At 44.2% G+C, this 27353-nt stretch overlaps 1 long non-coding RNA gene across 1 annotated transcript; it reads right to left on the reverse strand.

Annotated features, from left to right (window-relative positions):
* Positions 1–650: 650 nt before the first annotated feature.
* On the reverse strand, positions 651–27031 carry LOC103305920 (uncharacterized). Its single transcript, XR_508449.3, has 3 exons — positions 26895–27031; positions 26017–26063; positions 651–786 (listed from the first exon to the last, which is right to left on the reverse strand). It is a non-coding gene; the product is annotated as an uncharacterized LOC103305920 (long non-coding RNA).
* Between the last annotated feature and the right edge of the window lie 322 nt (positions 27032–27353).

Here is a 27353-nt window from a genome sequence, read left to right on the forward strand (position 1 = left end):
CACCTAATGCTTAGCCGTGTCAGATAGCCAGGCAAAATTATTTGAATGGCCATATAGATAATCACGAAAAGTCAGACGTGAGAGCATGACTCCATCACTCTTGCAAAATTTCCTAGAAATATCTACTAGACAACTATTACTGTATACCATACATATGGTTTATACACCAATATGCACAAATCCACTACTGCCCATTCAACAGTATTCCTTCACACACTTTCTCTGTGTCATCCCTGAACACCTTCTCACACAGCCAGACCTTCTATTCACCCACCCACACATGGACACTCACACATCCTTGGAATTGTTATTTATTTATTATTTGTATTGTGATGGCATCTAGGAGCTCCAATAGTAGACCAGGAACCCATTGTGCTAGGTAGAACAAAAAAACAGTCCCTGCTTTCCACAGACCTTACAATCTAAATATCTCTCCTATGCATACTTCTTGCTTGTTTTGCAAATCATTTTCTCCCCTGCCCCACCAAATCTATTAATTCTGAACAGTGGATTTTCAAACCTGCTACAGCTGTCTCAGGCCCTCTCCCAGGATCTGTCTTCCTCTCAGATGCAGCAGCCATCACAGACTCTTCTCCCCAATGAGGCCTTAAATCCTCTTCTATCAGCAGGCACCTCATTACTTCACTTCACTGCTCCATTTACAGCACCAATTCTTCAGTACCTCAAGAGGAGTTCATGGGTTCTGCCCTTCTCCATTCCTTGTGTAGGATCAACCACAGAACTGTGAGTCTCAGTCAAATCCATTTGAACAGAACTCAGGCCCTACTGGAGACATAAGACAATAGCCACAATCACTCCACACCCAGGGCAGGCCTCAACTGTTTTAATTTCCTCAACTACCTCTTGGAACTTCCTGTCCCACTTCCCAAAAGGTGACCCAGAGTGTTTCTTACTTTCTACCCCAGTGGTTCCCAAACTTGTTCCGCCGCTTGTGCAGGGAAAGCCCCTGGTGGGCCGGGCCACTTTGTTTACCTGCCGCGTCCGCAGGTTTGGCCGATTGTGGCTCTCACTGGCCGCGGTTCGCTGCTCCAGGCCAATGGGAGCTGCTGGAAGCGGCGGCCAGTACGTCCCTCGGCCCATGCCACTTCCAGCAGCTCCCATTGGCCTGGAGCAGCGAACCACGGCCACTGGGAGCCGCGATCGCCGAACCTGCGGACACAGCAGGTAAACAAACCGATCTGGCCCGCCAGGGGCTTTCCCTGCACAAGCGGCGGAACAAGTTTGGGAAACACTGTTCTACCCTCTTCCCACTTAGACATCTCTCTGGCTTTGAGTGAGACAATAGTAACAGAAAACCAAAAAATATGAACAATCCTTCTTCTGCAGTACATAGTCGTCAATGTAGTACAGTCTACTATATAGTTCTAGCAATCTATTTTCTAGTACATATTCCACATTGCACTGAGAACAAGGAAGGCACTAATTGGTTAGCAGAAAAAGGGGGTTATGATATTCGGGAATCGGTCTAGGCCCAAGGTGTTTGAAAGAGATACTGGTTATTCCCTGACCAATTCCAACTGCCTCTGCATGATAGAACGTGGGCTTCTGCAGCACCCCTCCTCAGATTCCTTGTTTCCAAAGCTAAGCCACTTAAAGGTACAGTTCCCAATACCACAGAGATGATGGAGTATCATATACTGGCCCCACCTTCCGTGGCAACTGGCCAGAAGTTGGAGACATATTCTAAGGAGGTCAGGTATCAGACCAGGTAAACCAGAGTCTCCAACCAAAAGCAAGAAATTAGGCAGTCTGGCCCAAAGTACAGAGAATCCAGAGAGGATTCAATAGGGATATTGTAGCTGCCCCTCCAGAGCTCCCCCTACAACCGAAAAGGGTAATAATGGCATCTACTTTCAGACCAGCCAGTGGCTGCAGTATGTGTTCACATTTTTAAAGATTTCTTTTCAATACTGGCTAGAAGCTTTTATTTTTAAGCCTAGATTCTGCAGAATATTAAGGAATTGGTCACATTTGCCTGGGAAGCTTCCTGTTTGCATTTAGTGAGTAAGATTTTCCAAGTATGCAATATATATTACATTATTATTATCCCTCAGTATTACATCAGGGGAATTTTTTTAAACAGCGTTAACAGCATACAAGGTCTTTAAGCATAAAAAGGGGGAAGCTACTGTCTAAAGTTTATCCGCATGAGTCACCAATAAATCCTGACCACAAGTCAACGCCTTAGTTTTGGGTAGTCAGGGGTTTTGTTAAACCCTCTGCAGAATTCTTGCATTTTAGGTGCTCATGTGCATTCATTCTCCTTTGAATTTCCTTAAAATTCTCACAATGCCTAGGATGGTATCTTCTGGAGGTCACTAATCATGATGCCTTGCACTCCTAACATATTCTTCAGCTGCTCATTCAGACCCTTAAGATCATTCGAAGTATGTAATTTAATAATCATTGGGATCATCTTTGTTCTAGTTTTCCATAATTGTTCCATCTCGTGGTAGAGGTCTTCATACATTGCTATCTTCTCTTCTTTTTTTGTTTTGTTTCTGTCTGTTAATATGGCAATATCAATTAACATGGTCTTGTCTGTCTTTTTTTCTACAACCACAATGTCCAGCCAGTTTGTGTGCACCATTCAGTCTGTGACAGTTTCCAGATTCCATATAATCTTAGCCTTTTCATTTTCTACAGAGCTCTTAATTTGGTGGTCATAATACCACACTTGCCACAGAGGCTCCAATGCAGACACACATTTTGTCTGTTCACATATTCTCTCCCAGCCAGACTCCTGCTGGAGCTCAACACATGTTCCACAGTCTCTTCCTTTTCTGAAAACATTCTGCATTTGGGTAGCAGTCCCATTGGTCAGTTTTGTTTTAAACGTAATTAAGCCTTAAGGACTGTTCTTGTGCACTCATGATGAGGCTCTCTGTCTCTCTTTTGAGATATCCTCCAGGCATGAGGATTGTTAATCTTTGATCACTAATAGGTTCGATCTCTCCCCACCACTGTCTGTGCATTGACATCTGTGTAAATCTTTCAAATCTTTCTTTGGCAATTTGCTTTTTCCTTTCTTTTATGCTTTCTTGTGCTGGGATGCATTTCATCCATCACTAGTTATCGTGACCAGATAATCTTTTACTCTGGCTTACTTCTTATATATATTGATATTATAGTCTTCATTGTCAATAGCGCTGTCCACAGATAGCAGACCTTTTTCTCCATCATACCATCAGATGTATGGCCTGTCCATGTCTTGATTGATATTCATTCTTCTATCATTGCTTAGAGCCTTCTTGTTTGGGTGTCGATTTTTTTCTTTGCCTCTTGATTCCACTTGATCTCTCTGGTAGTGTACCCATATTGCTGGTATTGCCCATGTATTAATGGCTTGGATCAAATTTTTTGAGGTTTATCCTTAGAGTAGTTCTTATTCATCTGTAATATTCTTTCTTCACTCAGTCTTTGATTTACCTTAAGTTGTAACTCCAACAGTTCCCTGAATCCAAGGTACATGTAGGGGCCAACCTGAGAGATGCCTTAGATAGTACCTTCGTTAACTTGTATGCGATCTGAGTGTACCAATGTGCCCCTCTTTACAGACATCCAATGCACATTTAGCCAACCCAACCTATAGCTTTATATCTTCACCAAACTTTTCTAATATCATCAATCTCTGATTTTTATGATCATCCATATAGTTTCAGATCATCCATACATAACAAATGGTTGACTGGTTGTTGCTCTTTGCTGATATGATAACCACAGTTTATCTCAAGGAGTATCCAGGGCAGCAGCAGCATCACTACCATGAACAGCAAAAAAATTCCTCTTTTAATTTGGACCTCATCCATGAGAGTCCCTTCTAGAGAGAGTTGAGTGTTCCAGTTAACCATAAATTGCTACGGAAAGGAAATTATCTCTGGATGAACCTTGTGCATTTTCAGTGTCTCAATTATCCACAAATGTAGGACTCTATCATATGCTTTTTGGTAGTTTATCCACATCACCTCTAAGTTTTTCTTTCTTTGTTTTTCACCTCCTGTGATCTTCCTATTCAGCCTGAGATGGTCTTTTGTCTCTTTCATATTTACTTTGCAACATTTATGCTCAGGAGGCAGCATTCCATTGCGAGCTAGCACTATCCAGATCTTCTTTGCCAGAATTACTGTTAGAAGTTTCCACATACTTGGTAAACACGTGATCGGTCTATAATTCCTAGGATCATTGCAGCCTTCTTTCTTTTTTTGTCTGAGGATGGTTCTCCCTGTCACCATCCACTTTGGACAGCAATTCTTCAAACAGTTACTGCTCTGCCCTGGCCCCACGCTGCTCCCAGAAGCAGCCAGCACCACATCCCAGCAGCCTCTGGGCGTGGGGGGGGATGACAGATGGATCCGTGCACTGCCCTTGCCTACAGGCACCACCCCCCACAGCTCTCAATGGCCGGGAATGGGGAACTGCGGCCAATCGGAGCTTTGGGGGAGGTACCCGCAGGTGAGGGCAGCGCGTGGAGCCCTCTGCTCTCCCCTCCCCCAGGGGCCACAGGGACAAATCCCTCCTGCACCCCAAACCCCTCCTGCACCCTGCACCCCAACCTCCTGCCCCGAGCCCCCTGCTGCACCCCACACCCTTCCTGCACCCCAACCCCCTGCTATGAGCCCCCTCCTGCAGCCTGCACCCCTCCTGCATCCAAACCCTCTGCCCTGAACCCCCTCCCACACTCCGCACTCCCTCCTGCACCCCAACCCCCTGCCCTAGCCCTACATTCATGGCCCTGCATGCAATTTCCCCACCCAGATGTGGCCCTCGGGCCAAAACATTTGCCCACCCCTGTCTTCGGGTCTCTCCTGACAAATCTGTTCTCTTAATACTGACAGCTTTGTGCTGAATATCTATCTTTTCAAGCCTATGACTCAGTGAGATCAGCTTCTGCTTACATTGTTCCTTCACGACTCTCACATCTATTTCATTCATCTGATATTTCATCTTCAGGGTTGTTCATTTCTGTTTTCTCTTAAAAAGATTTTTCTCAATAGCCTGGTATCTTGATGTCAAAACGTAATCTTCTGGTTTAACCTTCGTTTCCACTGAGGTTCTATAATATAGGGAGTATTCCAGTGGTTCTCATCCTCATGTAAATATGGTCAAGGGGCTTGACCCTGTATGGGGTTATATAATTTACGGTGTGTTCAGGGTGAACTCACTGTCAATGATCTATGGAGAGGAGGTAGCCCCTCCCCCCATGAGAGAGAGACTGAGAGAAACAGAAAGTCTGTGAGTAAATGGAGAGAAACAGGGCGATGGGAGAGGGCAGCCAGAGCAGAGGCGCTGACTCCATGGGTGCTCCAGGGCTGGAGCACACACAGAAAAAAATTAGTGGATGCTTAGCACGCACTAGCAGCCAGCTCCCCCCCAACCCCGCAGCGCTTCCTATCCGCCAGCAGCCCCAGCAATCAGCACCTCCCCCACCCTCCCAGCGCCTTCCACCTGCTGTGATCAGCTGTCCCGTGGTGTGCAGGAGGCACTGGGGGGAGGGGGAAGGAACGGGGACAGGGCACACTTGGGGGAGGGTGGTGGAACTGGGCTGAAAGAGACAAGGGGGTCAGAGCGGGGGTGGCAGGGCTGGGGTGCGGGTTTGGGGGAAGGGGTCGGGTGGGGCCTGGGGCAGAGCAGGGGGTTGAGTATCCCATGGGCCCCGAGGAAGCAGGTGCCTGTGAACCAGAAGACAGAGGGAAACCAGAGCTAAGAGAAACCAAAAGTAAGTGGAGAGGCTGAGGGTGAGCAGGACAGCCAGATGTGCAGATGACAGTCATGTCAGTTTAAAACTGGCTGGTCAAGTCAATCCATGTCTGATGGCATGTTCCTGATCATCTGTTCCTGTATGTTCCTGAGCATTGGACCTGGTCATCTTCTATCATTGATTCATGCTATCCCAGAGATCCAGAACAGGAGAACCAAAAGTCCTTCAGATCCAGTAGTCTGGTCTAATGTGTATCCCCACAAGCAAGCATCACTGGAGTCAAGTCCATCTCTTCAGGATGTCACTAGAGGTGCTTGAGGCTCAAAGACTGACTTGGGCATTAGATAATACCCAGTGAGATATTTGGGGAAAGATGAACCTTGAACTAAAAATAAATAATAATAAATAATAAAATAATAATAATTATAACCTTTAAAATAATAGCTAGTGCATACAGAGATAAATATAGCTTTTTTTTTATTTAGAGGATTATATGTAGTTAAGTACATTTAGTAGTAAATAGTAGTGTTTATTCAAATTGTTATTTTTTATTATATATGTTCTTCACATATTTAATGTTATTGTAGATAGGCAGAATCCAGTTCCAGTTTAAATAAAATCCCTGTTATGTTTTTGGTTTTTGACAACCAATTGTATTATCTTGTCTACCATTAAATAACCTTTTATAATGGTGTAACATTCCCACCCCAACCTCTCACCTGCGGAAATTGTACCACCACTGTGACGGACCATTACTAAATCTTGGTCAGTGGTTTTGGGACAGGGTGACCCTCGGATTTATTTCAAATTATAACACAATAAGTCTACTCTGAGAGGTCAGTTTACACTCAGATGGCTTGATGTTAAACCAATGATTTATTGTTGTAGCATAGATTTTATCATTCAACTGGACAACGTTCATTAGTCTTACAGCTTCCTTGAGTGCTTCATTCAATGCTTGCATGATATCATCCAGTCTTTGCTGATCTATAGATTTCATACTTGGTAGCACTGGTTGGTGCTCAATGTCTCTTAAACTCTGCATGATCTCAATCAACAAACCTCCTTCCATTGTTGAAACGTTTGTTTCCTCCAGCCTCTCTCTTCCGTTTTTTCTAAAATCCAACATCACATCACTTCTTAGTTTGCACGAGTCCATTTTGCTCTTTTGTCAATAATGAGCTCTGGTTTTCTTTGGTTGTTTGGTCAGTTGTGACGAGATAGCAACCTGGGATTGCCTGCTTCCACACAATACATCCTGCTGGGTGAGGAGCCTACAGTCCAGTTAAGCGCTTCTGAAGCCCCCTGTATGCCGTTCATAATAATTATCAATTTGCCTGTATTCTCCATATTGGATTTGGTTGGTAGGCTACAACCCTTTGGGTGCCAAACCAGTATTTTTAGGTCTTGGGTTTATTAATTATTAATAATAATTATTACATTTTTCACTGGTGCAGGTTCTTCCATCAAAAAATCTCAAAATACTTTACAAATATTAGATTATTAAGATTCACAGCACCCCAATAAGGTAGGTAAGCATTACTGTTATCTATGAGAAAGATAATAGATCATTATTGGTTGACTATAGAGCGTATGTTTTTGTAGTTTATTTCCTCAGAGGTCAATAACAGTTAGGCCTGCAGCAATGTCAATGTGAGTGCATCTTGAACACCTGGGCTGTACAACTCCTTTAGAATATTAATTTCAAAGGGAAATCTGCTACTTTTTGTCATGTATGGTGCTAATTTCTATATATTTAATATGAAAATACTTACAATATAAGTTACAATACTTATATTGATTTCTTGTTTTGCTGAGCATCAAGATTTCCACTTAAAGGCAATATTTACTATTCAGAATAAATCTTGAAATTTGGTTGATTAGAAGTTCATATTTGCTTATCCATTTTATAGATCAGAAAACAACACACAGGTTCTGGTTATGTCGAAGGTCATATAGAAAATTCCCCATCCTGCTCCTATTGAAGTCAATGGGAGTTTTGCCACTGTCTCCAGTGGGAGCAGAACCAAGTCCTAGGTTGGTAGCAGAGTAGGGAATAGAATCCAAGTGTCCTTTGTTCCCATAGCTTGAGAAACAAACTTTCTTCCATTGTTTTAAAAATGAAATAATTAACAGAAGGAAAGGAACCAAGCAAATAAGCCATTGTTGCTTTTGACTAAACAAGTTCTTTCATTCAAAAAGTAGAGGCTGTCAAATTTTATCTCTATTTTTCATAGAATCTCTTGCTTTGAACCACAAGTAGTGATTTTTAACTCAGTTTGTTTTCTGAAACAGCAAACAATAATGATGACAAATTAACCTTTGATATCTATGAGCACGTCCTGAAACATGCTAAATGTCCTAAAATCCCATAGGTTTCAAGAGTGCCCAGAATTTTACAGGACTGAGCCTATGATTAGGGTGTTAGTTCTCAGATTAAGTAACTAACCCAAGGGGGAAAAAACACAACTTCTATTTAATGTTGAGTCTCCTTCCTTTCCAAGCAGGGTGAGACATTTTACTTTACTGAAAGAAAAGAAACAGTACCCAACAAATCCTCAGTGCCCCAAACATATTGTTTATTCTTAATCAAAAGCCACTAGATAAAGACCTGAGTCATGAAGAACAGACTAATTTATGTATCACTTAGTTCTCTTTGTCAGAATAACTGTGAGGCTAAATAAAAAAAATTAAATAACCCATGAAAAAGGTGAAAGGGTTAGGAAAAGATAAAAATCTCCCGAACTAATTTGTATGTCTTAGCTTTTTTTTTTGTCCAAGCATTTCTCTATAAAAGTGGAACAGTGTAACTTAAATATGAAAAATACCCATTAGTGCTTCTATCAAAGTTTATTATTTCAACTATTTCACTTTGGTAAAGAGTCTGACTTGGTACATTAATTTCCATTTGCTGTTTTTAATATAGCCTATATTAAGTATGGAGCCTTTTTCTTTATAATTTAACTGTTCATTTACATTTGAATAAACATGTTATTCCTAAGTAGAAATCAACTTTTTTTTTAAATAAATTCATACAACAGAAAATGGAAATGTAACTGTCAGAGAAAAGCTTAATAGGTAGCAATTTAATAATTGATTAGTGGCACAGCTGAGAAATGAAAGTATGTGTTCACAGTTACATGCAGAACAATCCTATTGATCTATAAAGAATAATCATAGTTGACCATCCTATATTGAATGTGATAAATGACTGCAGCTGAACCTCCTGACAGTTACAAATGTTAGTTTTCCCCCATCTCAGGTTTGGCCAAAGTATAACCCATTGGCCACCTACTCCAATAATGCTGCCTCCTGTCACCATCATCTTTAATACATTTAATACCTCCACTCTGGAACCTTCTGTCTTTGATTTCAGCTAAAGGCCATCCTGATCAATATGGAGCACTGCAGGTTCCAGCCAGTCATCTCCTTGGGTTACACCTCTACATTAAAAATGCATTCCATTCCATATTATGCAGTGGAGTTCTCCCATTGACTCTCTGGGAGCAGTATTAGGACCTATGTGTGGCTCCTGAAAAGTTACCAATGCAGCCTACCAGTGGACAAACTTTGAAGCCCTGTGTTTTTGCACCTTCTTCCAATTAAAACTGGAAGAAAACTCTATTGCCTGAATCTGAGTTAGTAGCCCAGATTTGTTAGCAAACTTGTCAGAAACAATGGATTGTAGGACAAATTTCTATTTAGACTATAGTAGCATTTGAGTGGTCTCAATCATGGATAAGGGCCGCATTGTGCTAGCCACAATACAAACATGATAAAGAGACATTTCCTAGCCTAAATTGCTTAAAATCAGGCTAGAAATTATCCTGTTCATTTAGATGCTAGGATCAATTATTTTTTGGCTGCTAATAGTAATTACTTTTTACTGTTACCAAGAAGTAACTGTTCCAGAATGTAAATTAATAGGGTTAGCAGTACAGACTAGCCTGCAGACAAGCAATTTTCAGATAATCAGCACAATATGTTCAGTGAACTTCAACTATTGCCAAGGGCAAAGACAACTTTTTTTATTTGGGGGGTGGAGAGACTTAGATTTAAAATAATAAAATAATAGCTGTTGAGTATTGTTTTTACACTATATAATTATTTCAGCAGGAACAGTCCCCTGACAACTCAGTTTGTTCTCTTCAGCTTGGTAGGGGTACAGTCCTCTGATGGTCTTGGCTGCTTGAAGTCCCACTTTCTTCCCTGGGATACTTGCTGACTCTTGGTAGCCAGGGCTGGGATCTCTCCTGCAGCAGCTGGCTCTCATTCCTTTCTATTGTGGTTGGAAATGGCTCAGCAAGCAGGGTCTCTTCTTCCTGGAAGGGCAATTCTGTGTGCCTCACTTGTGAGTATTTGGAGTTTTGTTTGGAGGTTTTTGTTGTTGTTTAAGTAAGATGTCTGTACATACGCAGAACCAGGACTCAGAAATACATGAAAATCCCATACTATACAGAATCAAATAAAATAGAACTAAGGGGAGAGAAGAAAAAGCAGAAGTGAAATGTGACAGAGAGGAAACCATGGAAGGAGAAGTGGAAGTGTGATTAATGGCCAAAAAGACATAGCTGATACCTCATAGTCAGTTTCAAGAAAGACATTTACACTGTAAAGTAATATCCTGCAAGAGAGCCCAGAAAACAGAAAAATTGGGAGTAGGATTTTCAAAAGCAATTAGCACTATCCTAAAGGTCAGGTCACTATTATCTCTTTTGTTAATTCAGAGTTTACAAGTACTGTACTGTGGTCAAGGACTTCACCACTGCCTACACATGCCCTGCACCCTGCTATATCTGATGCCTCTGCATTCTGAGACACACCCTTTACTGCAACAATGTCCAGAATGGGTCCTTTTCTCCACAGCCTATGTACCACAGGGCAACAAAGAGAACAGTGGACACTGGGAGGTCTCCTTAACTGCCTCACCTGCAAGGGACAAGGTCTTCCACTGCCATCCCATACCACAAGATGCAGAGAATGTTTTTGACCAACACATGTTGCCAGGGTAGCTAGGACCAGCTGCTGGCCTGCTGCCTGACTAACTGTGCTGCTAGGCAACCAATGAGTTGAGCTGCATTGCCTTGGAACTGACAGAGTGGCCAAAGCCCCGACTAGCTCCAACAGCAGATCAGTGACTGCTCAATATGTAGCACACCAACAGATGTGCTTGCCCATGTTCCAGTCCCTGATTCAGCCTGCTTCCAGTCCCTGTTCCTGCTTTGTTCCAGTCCCTGCTCCTGGCTTGTTCCAGCCTTGCTTCAGCCTGCTTCCTGTTCCTGCTCTACTCCAGCCCCTGCTCCCCTCCATCAGACTTCTGGCTTCCATTCCTGGCTCTGCCTCTAGCATACAACTCTGGTAGACCCTCTGGTTCTGGCATTCAGCTTGTCTCTACTGTACTGATTCCCAGATCTGCCTCTGGCTTATGACTCCAGTTTATCCCCCGGCCTCTGACATTTGGATTCTGTCCCTCCAATACTGACTCTCTGCATATTTCCTAGACTCTCCCCACCTTGGACCCAGCTCTAACAGGTAGGCTGAACTCTTACTTCCACCAATAGTCCTGACTTCCCACAGCCCAGTTGGCTATACACATACACAAATTTGTGACCCTGAAAGCATAAATTTGGTTGCACACAACACTTTGTTTTTTAGGTTTTTAATGGGTTTTAACTTTGTACAGCATTATGTATGGTCAATATTTTTTTCTGTTCACAATGTTTAACATAGTGTATTCATTAATACAATGTATTTATTTATTTTTACATTAATTGTTTTGAGTCTTGAACAATTCATTAAAATGTCCACCTTCACGGTCATAAAATCCGCATATACACTATATTGCTATGAGCTGGATGAAACCTGAGTTGAGTTAAAACTTCATTGAGATTAATAGGTGTGAATGCACCCTTCAATTAACATAACTGTAGGATAAGCCCCCACCTAAGACAAAAAGGGATATGTGAGCCTGCCCAGGAGCTTTTTCTGAGGATTATTTTGGGTAGGAGTGTGTTTGATAGGGACGGCAGAACACAGAGGAGGAGAGAGTGACACAGACAGCCTGAAGGAGCTGCTGAAAATGTGTGGCTGTCCCAGTACCAGGTTTATAATGGCGCCAAAGGTGCCATGGCACCGGGCCCATGCATAGCAGGGGCCTCCTCGGGCCTGGCGCTCCACTTCTGCTGCAGCCCAGCGGCCGCAGTGCCGGCTCTGCTTTCCAGCCCTTCCCTTATGACCTGGACCCTGGGCTTCTCCTCCCTATCCCACCCCCACCCACTCGCTCCTCCTCTCAGCTGGCCAGCTGAGGGCTCCTCTCATCTCCACCCCCTCTGCCCTCAGTCACTGGCAAGCAGCCAGCCAGTGATGGGAGGGGAGGGCAGAGAGGAGCCCTCAACCATAGGTGCCGACTCCGTGGGTGCTCCAGGGCTGGAGCATGCACGGGGAAAAATTGGTGAGTGCTCTGCACCCACCAGCAGCTCCCTGACCTGCCCCCTCGCCCCAGCTCACCTCCACCTCCGCTCCGCCTCCACCTCCACCTCCTCCCCTGAGCGCGCCGCCGCATCCTGCTTCTCCCCCTCCCTCCAGCAAGCGCTGGGAGGGAGGGGGGAGGAGAAGGAACGTGGCGCACTCGGGGAAGAGGCAAGACCGGGGTCGGGAATTGGGGAGGGATCCAATAGGGGCAGCGAGGGGGCGGAGTCAGGGCAGGGCCAGGGGGGCATGAGCACCCACCAGCACCAAGGAAAGTTGGCGCCTGTGCCCTCAACCACTGCCCTGCCGCTCCTCCAGGTTGCCGACAACTGACGGTCTGTCGCTTCGAGCTCCCCTGGGGTCGGGAAACCCGAAGCCATGGACTGTCAACCAGCCACCCAGAGTGGAGTGGAGCGGACGGAGTCCCTGCCTGCCGCTCAGCTTGCTCTGCAGCAGAGAAGGGGGGGGCGAGCTGTGGTGCGCCCAAGCTCCCCAAACCCAGCGACCCACTTCCATGTTGTTGGTGGGTCAGGTGTGGTGGGGGGACACAAATTTTGGGGGTCCCCCCAGGCGCAATGTGCTGGGAATAGGGATCCCTATGCTGTCACATCACCTGGGCTGAGGATACTGTGTCAGCTGATCCCCATAATCTCCAACCTACCTGGCAGTACAGCAGACATGGCCCTGCCCACTAGCTCCTCTCCACTCCCTAGCCCACCCAACCACCCACTCACCACTTGCTTCCCCCTCTCCTCCTCCCCTCCCCCCCCCCGCTTAAGGCTTAGCCCTCCCACTTTTAAAAATGATTGCTTGCCCCTCCCCCCCTCAGGCTTTTCTGGCACCCCTGCTGCCAGGTATTCAGTTTTAGACTGGAAACTCCAGTAGAAAACAGAACCTGAGTGTCCGGTTAGCAGTGCTGACTAGAAACTAAAAGTCCAGTTATAGGAGTAACCTAATTAGCCTCCGCTCCTCCCACTCCCAACACCCACCCCAGAGGGCGGGAAGAGACCCTGTCCTGCTGCTGCTGGAGGAGGGACAGCTCAGTGCAGAGAGAGATGAAGAGAATGGGTTAGAATCAGGGAGAAGGTAGGTACCCACTCTGTGTGGGCAGGGATCCTGTTTATCCCTTCCCCAGCCCTACTGTGCTTGCAGTTTACCCCCAGCCCCTCCCTTGCTCCAGGGACCAAACCAAGCTCCCGCCCCACTGTGCTTTTGCCCCCAGCCCCTGCCTTGCTCCAGTCAGCAAGGACTAATCCTCCCCCAATTCCCCACTGTGCTCATCTTGCCCCTGGCCCCTGCCTCACTCCAGCTGGGGACCAATCCTCCCCCGGCCCACGTCCTGCTGTTCTCTTGCCCCTGGCCCCTGCCTCACTCCTGTGGCCGGCTGGGAACCAATCCTTGCCACCACGCCCCGCTGTGCTCTTGCCCCCAGCCCCTGCCTCGCTCTGGGGAACAACCTGGGCAGCCTCCTACAGGCCAAGCCCTGGACTCCTCCCCACATGCTGCCAATGCCCCTCACTCCTGATCTGCAGCCCTGAGCCCTCTGCCCACCCAACCCTTTCATTTTATTTTCCTCCCCTGCAGTCATTTATGGAAAGGCACATGGTGTCAGTGGCATATGTACGCACTGTAATCTGCAGGTGCAGGTGAGGTGCAGAGCAGGATTCTATAAACATAGGAGAACTAACAAATCCAAGTGAGAAAGAAAATAATGATGAAAAAACATTTAAGTGGTGCTCAAAAACGGAGGCGTAAAGCAGAAGTTGAAGATAAGAATGCAAAAATGTGTCGTATAAGCAGTTACTTCATTAATAATCGTACAGAGACTCCCGCTGATGATACTAATACTACTAGTAATGATGATGAGTGTGTAATTAATTAAACTAGTATAGCGGCAGGTCCAGCCAACATTGATCATGGCTGAATAACTGCTTCTTGAATTTTGTTCCAGTTATATCGCATATAGGTCTTCATCTGTTTAATGTTATCAATGAAACCCTAAGTAATGAACTAAATCAATCAATCTAAAGGACTGCAGAGGTCAAATATATGACAATGCTAGTAAATGTATACAGCTAACTTTCAGGTAAAGCGGCAATGTCATCCAAAGCGTATGGCTGATGATAGTGAATAACCTGCTGTTGTGCTGACAGGGGAAGAGAATTTCAAAGTTGAATCATTCTACACCATAATTGATTCACTTGTCAGCCATCGCAACAGAAGAATTCATGTATATTCAGAAATAAACAACCATTTCTGTTTTTTTAACAGGTGACCTTAACAGTACTGCTGTTAAAGAGTCTCAAAGGGCACGTCTTCACTACCCGCCGGATCGGCGGGTAGCAATCGATCTATTGGGGATCAACTTATCGCTTCTAGTGAAGAGGCGATAAAATCAATCCCCGATGGCTCTGCCGTCGACTCCAGAAATCCACCGCGGCAAGAGGCGGAAGCGGAGTTGACGGCGGCGCGGCAGCGGTCGACTCGCCGCCGTCCTCACAGCCAGGTAAGTCGACCTAAAATACGCAACTTCAGCTACGCTATTCACGTAGCTGAAGTTAAGTATCAGAGGGGTAGCCGTGTTAGTCTGAATCTGTAAAAAGCAACAGAGGGTCCTGTGGCACCTTTGAGACTAACAGAAGTATTGGGACTATAAGCTTTCGTGGGTAAGAACCTCACTTCTTCAGATGCAAGTAATGGAAATCTCCAGAGGCAGGTATAAATCAGTGTGGAGATAACGAGGTTAGTTCAATCAGGGAGGGTGAGGTGCTCTGCTAGCAGTTGAGGTGTGAACACCAAGGGAGGAGAAACTGCTTCTGTAGTTGGATAGCCATTCACAGTCTTTGTTTAATCCTGATCTGATGGTGTCAAATTTGCAAATGAACTGAAGCTCAGCAGTTTCTCTTTGGAGTCGGGTCCTGAAGTTGTTTTGCTGTAAGATGGCTACCTTTACATCTGCTATTGTGTGGCCAGGGAGGTTGAAGTGTTCTCCTACAGGTTTTTGTATATTGCCATTCCTGATATCTGACTTGTGTCCATTTATCCTCTTGCGTAGTGACTGTCCAGTTTGGCCAATGTACATAGCAGAGGGGCATTGCTGGCATATGATGGCATATATAACATTGGTGGACGTGCAGGTGAATGAGCCAGTGATGTTGTAGCTGATCTGGTTAGGTCCTGTGATGGTGTTGCTGGTGTAGATATGTGGGCAGAGTTGGCATCGAGGTTTGTTGCATGGGTTGGTTCCTGAGTTAGAGTTGTTATGGTGCGGTGCGTGGTTGCTGGTGAGAATATGCTTAAGGTTGGCAGGTTGTCTGTGGGCGAGGACTGGCCTGCCTTCCAAGGTCTGTGAAAGTGAGGGATCATTGTCCAGGATGGGTTGTAGATCACTGATGATGCGTTGGAGAGGTTTAAGCTGAGGACTGTAGGTGATGGCCAGTGGAGTTCTGTTGGTTTCTCTTCTGGGCCTGTCTTGTAGCAGGAGGCTTCTGGGTACACGTCTGGCTCTGTTGATTTGTTTCTTTATTTCCTTGTGTGGGTATCGTAGTTTTGAGAATGCTTGGTGAAGATCTTGTAGGTGTTGGTCTCTGTCTGAGGGGTTGGAACAGATGCGATTGTACCTCAGTGCTTGGCTGTAGACGATGGCTCGTGTGGTGTGACCGGGGTGGAAGCTGGAGGCATGAAGGTAGGCGTAGCGGTCGGTGGGTTTTCGGTATAGGGTGGTGTTAATGTGGCCATCGCTTATTTGTATGGTGGTGTCTAGGAAGTGGACCTCCCGTGTAGATTGGTCCAGGCTGAGGTTGATGGTGGGGTGGAAGCTGTTGAAATCATGGTGGAATTCTTCCAGGGTCTCCTTCCCATGGGTCCAGATGATGAAGATGTCATCAATATAGCGTAGGTAGAGAAGGGGCATGAGTGGACGAGAGCTGAGGAAGCGTTGTTCCAGGTCAGCCATAAAAATGTTGGCATATTGTGGGGCCATGCGGGTGCCCATAGCGGTGCCACTGGTCTGGAGGTATATATTGTCACCAAATTTGAAATAATTGTGCATGAGGATAAAGTCACAGAGCTCAGCAATAAGTTGTGCTGTGTCATCATCAGGGATACTGTTCCTGACAGCTTGTATTCCATCTGTATGTGGGATGTTTGTGTAGAGAGCCTCTACATCCATGGTGGCTAGGATGGTGTTTTCTGGGAGGTCACCAGTGCATTGTAGTTTTCTCAGGAAATCTGTGGTGTCACGGAGATAGCTGGGAGTGCTGGTGGCGTAGGGTCTGAGTAGGGAGTCCACATATCCAGACAGTCCTTCAGTGAGAGTGCCAATGCCCGAGATGATGGGGCATCCAGGATTTCCAGGTTTGTGGATCTTAGGTAGTAGACAGAATAACCCCAGTCGGGGCTCTAAGGGTATGTTGATTTGTTCCTGTGTTAGTGTGGGGAGTGTCCTGAGCAGATGGTGCAGTTTCTTAGTGTATTCCTCAGTGGGATCTGAGGAAAGTGGCCTGTAGAATTTGGTATTGGAGAGTTGTCTGGCAGCCTCCTTCTGGTAGTCAGACCTGTTCATGATGACAACAGCACCTCCTTTGTGAGCCTCTTTGATGATAATGTCAGGGTGGTTTCTGAGGCTGTGGATGGCATTGCGTTCTGCACGACTTAGGTTATGAGGCAAGCGATGTTGTTTTTCCACAATTTCTGCCTGTGCACGTCGGCGGAAGCATTCTACATATAGGTCCAGACTGTCATTTCGACCCTCAGGAGGAATCCATGTGGAGTTCTTCTTCCTGTGTTGTTGGTGGGAGGGTATCTGTGTATCAGTGCGCTGTTCAGTGTTATCTTGAAAGTATTCTTTGAGTCGGAGGCGGCGAAAGTAGGCTTCCAGATCACCACAGAACTGTATCATGTTCGTGGGGGTGCTGGGGCAAAAGGAGAGTCCCCGAGATAGGACAGACTCTTCTGCTGGGTTGAGTGTGTAGCTGGATAAATTGACGATATTGCTGGGTGAGTTAGGGGTACCCCTGTTGTGGCCCCACGTTGCAGGTAGGATTTTAGACAGCTTACGGTCCTTTTTCCTTTGTAGAGAGGTAAAATGTGCTACAAGACAGGCCCAGAAGAGAAACCAACAGAACTCCACTGGCCATCACCTACAGTCCTCAGCTTAAACCTCTCCAACGCATCATCAGTGATCTACAACCCATCCTGGACAATGATCCCTCACTTTCACAGACCTTGGGAGGCAGGCCAGTCCTCGCCCACAGACAACCTGCCAACCTTAAGCATATTCTCACCAGCAACCACGCACCGCACCATAACAACTCTAACTCAGGAACCAACCCATGCAACAAACCTCGATGCCAACTCTGCCCACATATCTACACCAGCAACACCATCACAGAACCTAACCAGATCAGCTACAACATCACCGGCTCATTCACCTGCACGTCCACCAATGTTATATATGCCATCATATGCCAGCAATGCCCCTCTGCTATGTACATTGGCCAAACTGGACAGTCACTACGCAAGAGGATAAATGGACACAAGTCAGATATCAGGAATGGCAATATACAAAAACCTGTAGGAGAACACTTCAACCTCCCTGGCCACACAATAGCAGATGTAAAGGTAGCCATCTTACAGCAAAACAACTTCAGGACCCGACTCCAAAGAGAAACTGCTGAGCTTCAGTTCATTTGCAAATTTGACACCATCAGATCAGGATTAAACAAAGACTGTGAATGGCTATCCAACTACAGAAGCAGTTTCTCCTCCCTTGGTGTTCACACCTCAACTGCTAGCAGAGCACCTCACCCTCCCTGATTGAACTAACCTCGTTATCTCCACACTGATTTATACCTGCCTCTGGAGATTTCCATTACTTGCATCTGAAGAAGTGAGGTTCTTACCCACGAAAGCTTATAGTCCCAATATTTCTGTTAGTCTCAAAAGTGCCACAGGACCCTCTGTAGCTGAAGTTGCGTATCTTAGGTTGACACCCCCCCCCCCCCCCCCCCCGTAGTGTAGACCTAGCCTCAGAAGATTAATTGAATTCTATTCAGGTGACCTCAATGAAGAGATCTTTGAAGAATGGGTACAGTGGTGCTCACTTGTCAAGCAGCTTGCCTCCAAGCCATTATCACAAGCTCTGCCTACACCACTGCAAATGCTGACCATAATGAACATGCATAATTTGCAAACAGCCTTTCCAAATGTCTTTGTTGCACTACACATTTACCTGACACTACCAGTCTCAAACTACAGTGGTGAAAGGTCTTTTTCACATTTAAAAAGGATTAAAAGTGCTTTACATGCTACAATGGTTCAAGAAAGACTTAACAGTCTTACTCTGTTATCCATTGAATCTGAGATGGTAAACTCTATAGACTTCTCTAGTTTAATTGAAACGTTTGCTGCAGCAAAGGCATGTCGAAAAATCTGAAGAAAACTTTCATACATTTTACTTACAACATCATTCTTCATACTAGTCTTACTTCAGATAAGTAAAATTTGTAATTACATAGCAAGTATTAATGTGAGTAACTTACTAAACCTAACCACTTTGTGTAGCTATTGTTAATTAAACCTGTGCAGCTATGTGCTGTGTCAAAGTCAATTTCTGTGTCGATCTCCTGTCTTTTAAAATCATTCCCCGGGGGGGGCCACAAAAAGGTAATCCCGCCCTGTCCCTGTAAGAAACTTGGGGAGAGGTTTTTGGGTCAGGTATGCAGACTGAAAAGAGTGCTCTTGGTGCTGTAAGCAAAAGAATCTGTTACCTGCTCTTAGTTTCCTTCTGCATTCAGAGACACAGTACTCTGAACATTCTTTGTAAACAAATTTTGATCACAGAAATACCTGACTACCACCAATTTCTGTTCCTAACTGGAACACCCACAAGACCCCAAACTTTGACTAGTGTAGTATCCCTGGCACTAGCACCTGCTGCAGCTATAGAAGGCTGTCCTGGGGAGAGAGAAAGCCCAAGAAATAGGACTGAATGGACTTGTAGGCTCTGAAGTTTTACATTGTTTTATTTTTGAATGCAGCTATATTTTTGTACATAATTCTACATTGGTAAGTTCAACTTTCACAATAAAGAGATTGCACTACAGTACTCGTATTAGGTTAACTGAAAAATACTATATCTTTTGTTTTTTACAGTGCAAATATATGCAATCAAAAATAAAGTGAGCACTGTACTCTTTGTATTGTTATAATTGAAATCAATGTATTTAAAATGTAGAAACCATCCAAAAATATTTAAAATAAATGTTATTCTATTATTGTTTAACATTGCAATTAATCACAATTAATTTTTTTAATTGCGATTAATTTTTTTAATCGCTTGGCAGCCCTATTTACAACTAAAATCAACAGTAAACACAAACATATTCAGTCCATTAAATGTTCAGTTATTTCTGTTTATGTTTTTGAATTAAAGTTAAGCACTGTTTGTCAGTTCACTTGTTCCTCTTTCATGAATTGCCTCTGTACAGTCTAAACCTACCCATATGCTGAAATGCTTTGCTTGGCATGCAGATTTGGGGACAACAGACAAATATCGGTTGGCCAGTTTTGCAATGTTGGGAAAGCGTGGTTCTGCAGACCTCCAAAAAGCAGTCATCAAAAGGTCACTGGTGCTTTCCGTTGCATAAAACCAGTACCCTTCTAATTCAATTTTGCAGCTCTTGTTGAAACCAGGTATGGAATCCAGTGGGAGGGCATTCAAGTTTAATATACAAACTTGAATGTAATCAAACACCCTTACCACTTTAAGGAACTGGTGTGCTATCTGGGTAAAATAGGGTTTTCTTTCATCGTGATCAGGGAGACAGTTTCTACACTGGTGTTGAATCCCTATTGCTCAACTTTAAGTGCGCAATAGGTGTTAATTAAGTCAACAACTTTATGGTACACTTGATGAACATAAATTTCATGGCTTTCTAACCATCTGATTAAATCAACAAGCTACTTGCCAGACCCTGCAATTAAGTCAAGTTGTTTCTGTAACATTTCTGAATGTCCAGCAGACATTTTAGCTCCTTTAATACTGGGTGTAATTTTAATTTCTCCCTCCAAAAAACTTGAGTAAAAGTAATGTCTTATGCATGGTATGCAATAGTAGTGTAGCAGCTTCCCCATCTCATTTACTTAGTTTCAGGGACACTTTTTCAGGACGATTCAAATCCACAGCCTGTGCTTTACAGATGCTCTTTAAAATGCAATGTTCTGCTTAGGCAATATTTACAAACCTTTTTGACAGTGGCTGTTAGCCTGTCTATATCTCAGACATTGGTCCTCCAGCTGTCAATAGCAAGGGCTACTAAGTGAGCACTGCAAGTAAAATGAACTGAGTTAAGCAGTAATCCCTCAAGCATTTGACTGTAAGCTTTGAGTAGGACTGTCAAGGCACTCACTGCATGACTTCATTCATCCTGGACAGAAAGTTTGCATTCTGGTGGTTTTTGGTAGGCCAATGCTCTATACAAAACCAAAATGGCTGTAAGGTGAGGTACGAATGGCTAACCCAGGCATGTGAATCTTTCATTGTCTGGAGCTGTTGGAGCGCTGCGTAGTTGGTGATAAGAAAAAAGGGAGTCCCAAACAAATAAGAGTGTAGGGCTTTCCCTGCCCAGTGCGTTGCTACACACTCTTTATTGAGGACCAGATACTGGGTTTCACAGTCCAGGAGTGTCCTACTCCTATATACAGAATAAGATGTTCCTGACTGTGGAGCATCTAGCACAACATTGCTCCCAGTGCCCGCTGTGAGGCATCCATGTGTAAAATAAATTCTTGTGAAAAATCAGGACTACGCAGTACTGGGCTGTTAGAAAATCTTTTTAGTTTCTAGGAATGTCTGATTACATTGGGGAGACCAAGTGACCTGGCAAAGAGCTGCTTTTTTAATGGACATAAATTTTCTATAAAACTCCACCCATGGCCGTCCTTAGGTATACGCAGCATATGCAGCTGCATAGGGCACCCAAAAATTTGGGGCACCACCGGGACCATAGGTTCCCACTTCTCATCTTGCTGGGGGGTACTCAACTCCCCCCTCCACTGTAGGCCCCACCCCCACTCCACCCCTTCCCCCAAGTCCCCGCCCTGCCTCTTCCCACCCCGCTTCACCCCCACCCCACCTCCTCTCCCTCCCTACCAGAGCTTGAACACCGTCAATCAGTTGTTCGCGGCACTCCAGAAGTGCTGGGAGGGAGTGGGAGGAGTTGGTAAGTGCAGGGCCGCTGGCGCACGAGAGGCGCAGGGGGAAGGGGACAGGGGGAGCTTGGCATCGGTGGGTGCTCTGCACCCACTAAATTTTCCCCGTGGGTGCTCCAGCCCCAAAACACCCACCCACGTAGTCTGCGCCTATGACCGGGACAGCAGGTAAGAGCAGGTTGACTCCCGCACACCCAGCACGCGCTACAGACTCCTTATGAGGCAAAAGGCAGGGGCCATATTCACAGAGCCAAATGCACTGGCATAGGGGCACCAGTATAAGCACACCAATATACAGATACACTGGTATCATCACTTGCGCCAGCATAGGGGCACTAGTTTAATAATACTGCGTAGGGCCCCCATAAATCCTAAGGACGGCCCTGACCCTATCAGACCAAGAAATGCCCAAACTTGCTTTTTTGATTTCAGAATGGGAGTGTTGGTTATGGCTTCCACTTTATCAATCAAGAGTTCCACTTTACTGTTCCCCACCAGGTACCCTAAGTATGTGGTCTGCCACTTCCCTAATGTGCATTTCTTTCAGTTTGTGGTTAAATTGGCATCCCATAGGACCTGCAGAACTGTGGCTAAGTCCTGACTGTAGACTACCACATCATCCAAGTAGGCTGTTGCTCAGGGTTGATGGGGCCACAACACCTGGTCCAAGAGTCTTTGAAAGGTGGCCAGGCTGATGTGTAAATCAAATGGCATATTAACAAATTGAAAAAGGCCTACAGGAGTTGAGAAGGTTGTCTCAGCATGGGAATTGGGGGAAAGCAGGATCTGCCTATGCCATTAGTTAAGTCTAATGTAGAGATGTATCAGGTCTGGCTGAGCCAATTAAACAGGACATTAACTCCAGGTTCTGGCTAGGCAACGAAGTCAAAGTTCACATTGATTTGGTAGAAGTCTTTGCAGAATCAAACAAGGAGTACCAGACTGCACCAGGGACCTCTCAGTTCCTCAATCACACCTAGTTAATCTCCTGGACCTCTTGTACTAAATGGGACTTCAACCCCTCTGGGATGGGATACTGACTTTTGACTGGGTTGGGGCCCGGGTTTTATATGGATCGGTGGGCCACTACAGAGATTCATCCTGGAAATGGGGAAAATATGTCCTTGTACGTCTGCAACAGGTCTCTAATTGTTCTCTCCGACCAGTGAACAACCCGTCCCCGAGCAGGACCCCCTTAATCCCTACCTCAGTTGGTTCTGTGCGCTGGGGTCCTAAATTCTCAGCTCCTTCTTCTGTATGGATGAAGAGGTTTTCCTGAGACCTCCAAGGCTTAAGCAGTTTACATGGTAGATCTGCTTTGGTCATCACTGGTCCAGAGAGTAAACCTCATGATTGACCAGACCTAACCTCCAAAGGACCTCATAGGGGTCCTGTCATTTGGCTAGGAGTTTGCACTCTGTTCCAATGAACTTTCTCAGCAGGGATGTAGGAGTTTGCACATGCTCAGTAGAGACTGAGCTTCACAGCATGAAAACTCTTCCTTTATATACATTTACACATTACATTGCATTTACTATAGATAGCATCACACATTTTGGGATTAGCTTGGTCACTTTGTAAAAACCAACCTATGTAGAGCATACTCTGTCCAGGCACGACTTACTCTTTGCCTCATCTTGCATTCCAGGCTTATTCCATTCCATCTTGCATTCCAGTTATTGTGTCCATTGTAAATAGCTTCCTGGCTGTTCTTTCTGATCTTAACTAGTACAGACTTCTGTTTCCAGCCTGCTGATCCATTTACCTCCCTAATTCTGTTTCCCAAAATATAAGGCCTCACTCATGTCCAATTACTCATGGCAGACTAGGCATACATGAGGAAAGGGGCTTAGGTATCTATCTGGCTAACCTGGTGCACCTGGCTGATGAGCCGGAGATAGGCACCTCCCTCAGAGCATGTCTATGGGATCAGGCTCCATTGGTAGACAGACATTCCCTTGCCTCATTTGAGAATCCTGCTTTGGGGCCTCCAGTTTAAGCGAGGGCTCTGTGTAGTTCGTTAGCAGTGCGGTGGCAGGAGTGCTGAGGTTGCTTTGAAAATGCTGACCAGAGGAAAGTTACGTGCCTAGAGAGGTTAAGCTGTACCTGAGCTATGACTTTTTAAATGTCAGAGGTGCCTACATAGTAGATTTAGGCACCTAAATCCCTTTAAAAATCTGGAGCAGAATTCCTCTATGATGCTACTCAAGTCACGTAAACCACATTTTTTCACAGGTGGTCATTGTGTGTTCCTAATTTTCTGGGAGCGAACAGGATACCCTGGGGTCTGATTTGCAGACGTTCTGAGCACTCACAGCTGCAACTGACATCAATGAAAGCAGTGCTTTGAACACAGAAAGTGTTACATAATGCGAAGTACTCTGAAAAAATCAGGTTCTAGGTGTCTCAAGTTGGTCAACCAAAATTAGTGGAAACGTTTTAGATTCACCTATCTGTAAAATGGGAATAATACCCCCCACTCACCTCACAGGGGTGTCAAGAAGATAGATAAATTAATTAATGTTTGTAAAGCACTCTGTCTACTGAAGAAAAGCACTATAGAAAAGTCCATGAGAAAATTAATAATTCTGTCTTCAGAACAGGGTTTGAATAGAGTGCAGTAAATAAGGCATGGGCCCACATATTGAACAATAAGGAGAAAACAAAACACGGAATAACTGCTCATTACATGTTTCAGAGTAGCAGCCGTGTTAGTCTGTAGCTGCAAAAAGAACAGGAGTACTTGTGGCACCTTAGAGACTAACAAATACATTTATTATTTGTTCTTTTTGCTCATTACATGGGCACTGTCCATCCTGTGCAATGAATGAGACAGGGATCCTGTGGGAAAAAAATGGTCTGTGAGCATGTAATTAAAGTCTCTCTCATAACACACAAGCACAAGGGGACCAAATTAAGGTTGCACAGGCACTCTTAATTCTAGCATTTCCTAACTTTTGAGTGCTTGTCTTCAACTTTAATAATGTTTTTATGTAGTGAGTTTGTGTGTGAGGGGGTTGTGCAAAAATATCATAGTTATTATATATAGATATGTACAATCACTGTGAAAAAGCAGATAAAAATAATTGGTCAAAATGCTAGGGCATCTTCCAATGGAAAGAACACATCTGAAAGGGTAAAAACTGTAAACAAAGTATTCTCCTGATCCTAATAAAATAATGCTGTACCCTGTGTTTTGGTAGTACCTTTCATGGTCCAGAAGATGGCAGACCTGTATATATTAGTTTTCAGTGTGATAACCATTACAGTGAATATACATTGGTTGCTTTAAAACAGATGCTACATGTTATATGCAGTGGCTAATAGTATCACCTTACTTAGGAAAAACTTTCCTTCAAATCAGAATATTTTTACGATGACACACTTGGAAATATAGAAACATGCAAATAAGAGTCCATTAATTACTATCCATGGTGTTTTCTACGGTTACTAATGCTTTTGGAGCAGAATCACAGAGTATATTATTATTTGATAAAACCACCAGTGTTAATTATATAGCTCAGTTTGGGATTATCTTAACTAAATCAGTGACCTATTTTTAATAAAGGAATAATTTACAATTATTTGTACTTATTCATCTTCAACAACCAAGTAAACTAGCTCTTGCTTTATATATATTATCACAAAACAACACCCATCATTTTTTTCCCCATCTTCAGAGCATTAGTGTTTTCCGTTCAAACAAATATTTTTACTTCTATTTGTTATGTAAAATTGATATAGATGTATTCAAGAGACTGCAGCTACAAATAATTCATTTTAACCTCTAAAATGTACATGCTTATTTCCTCAATAAAATGTTATTTTATAAATACCTTTTCAGATTCAGCCTGACATTCATATACTTTGGTCATTGTATTGAATTCAGCATAATTACATTTTTATTAAAATGAATAATTTCTAGTACACAAATCATTACTAGTACACAGTTGTTCTCGAAGAAAGACATCACTTAGAAACAAGTTTCCCTATTATTTTATACCCTTAGATTCCTTTGCTGAAAACCCTGTAGTTGTTTTAGACACAAGTTTTTCAGATGTGATATTGCCAAGTGATGCTGTCATATTCCAAAAGGCCAAGTGAGAAAAGGAATGAGCTCATAATCTTGCTTTTATATTTTATTTTAGCAAACCTTGCTTCACCTATAAATGTTATAATTATAATTACACAGGCATATCATTTTCCAATAAAGGTTTCATTCTATTTGTTCCACTTGGCTGGGAGCTACAATGTGCTTAGATTCTTGCAAAATATTAGACAATTCTTCTGGGGGAAAAATACAGTCAAAAGTGTTCATACCAGCAAAGCTGTGAAAAGGAAATCATGACAATTTAAAAATAAAAATGCACTCTTATTTCATAGTGAGCAAAAGGAATTAAAAAATTCCAAATTATTTAACCTTAAAATGCTTACAGTAGAACACAATGAGCCTTGCATTCTGTACTTAGGAAAACTCCCACTAAGTCAAGGAACTGGGCGGTCAGGACCCATGTTCCTATTCTGCGTCAATTGGAACATTGGAGGATTTTTCATATGCAAACATGCTTTTAATAATGTATTAGTAGTGAAGCCTCATTTAAAATACAACTTCCTACCTTGTGTTCACAGACTTGTTGCTGACTCACCTTTCAACAACAGGATTCTGAAAGGGCAATAAAAAAGCCTCAAATAACAAAAATTACTTAAGTCTTTCAATAAAATAATAAGCCTCCTTAAACTACTCCCATGTTTAGATTCTTTCCTGTAGCTAGCTTTTGCAGACATGCCAACAAATTGTTGCTTATTTGAAGAAACTCCCATCATTTTGGATCAATTTTAAGGCAGTTTTTAAAGCATCTTCCTCTAATAATAAAGAATATTTTGCAGCATGTGTGTTTCAATTAAACATTTGTATTAGACTATGACTATAAAAACCAGTTCATCTTTCTTTACTGAACATTTTTTAACCTCAAACGGTCACCGGTTGGCAGCCTTATTTTATAGCTTATTATGCAATATACAGCTATGCTCTCTAGCCAGGGCCAACGAGTTTGAGATTTTTGGATGCTGTTGGGTGTCTTAAATGACCATGTCAAGTTCTCGTTTGTTTGCAGAGAGTTTCAATTTGGATCTAATTTTGCAAAAGCTTCTCCTTGCGATGAAGGTTTTTGCAGTGTTTCAATACGATAGTCACAAGATTGTACATCTTTTGACTTCAGTGTACAGATCCTCCCCTAACTGTCGTTCCCATTGCCACGGGCTGAAAACCACTCCAGCAAATGCTTGTTGCACCCACAGCAGCAGGGGAGTGAGAGAGATTTTAATGCCCCGTGTGCAGCTCTTGGAGCTCTCTGTGTTTGGGCAGGGCCGCGGTTAGACGAGAGGCTGTTCCTGTCTTTTGACTGATTTCTCATTCAGAAGCTGAGGTGTTTTTTTTTTTTTAAGGGGGGGGAAGGACTGGGTCTGGAAGGAGAAAAACTCCCTCCGGCCACACCTGATGATTCGCCTGAGCCCAGTCCCCGCCACCGCTGCAAGTATCAGACCAGGAAGCGGCAGCTCCAACACAGGCTACTACGGCTGCTTGCTGGATCTGCACGCGCATCCTCCCAATAAAAGCGCGCACCGAGCCTCTGCCCCCCGCGCGCGCCACTCTGCAGCCAGCTTCCGCGTGCGAAGGGCACTACTCCCCCGCCGCTGCGCGGCAGCCATTCACAGGAAAGCCAAGCCCCAGCACATTTACTTTCGGGCATCATTACTTGACGCATTGCAGGTGCAACGCAACCAATCAGGAGGCTCGGCTCTTCCCGACAAACCATTGCAGGGTCCCTTCGGCCAATCGGAGAGCCCTTGACAAAATGCTCCCCTCAGACGCATCAGCAGCTTTCAGTTACGTTATGCGTTGTGGCAGAGCGCGAGAGGCTGGTAACCCTCCGCCGGAGGATATAATCCCTGC

Source organism: Chrysemys picta, chromosome 4, assembly GCF_011386835.1.
Source record: "Chrysemys picta bellii isolate R12L10 chromosome 4, ASM1138683v2, whole genome shotgun sequence".
NCBI classification, from domain to species: Eukaryota; Metazoa; Chordata; order Testudines; family Emydidae; genus Chrysemys; species Chrysemys picta.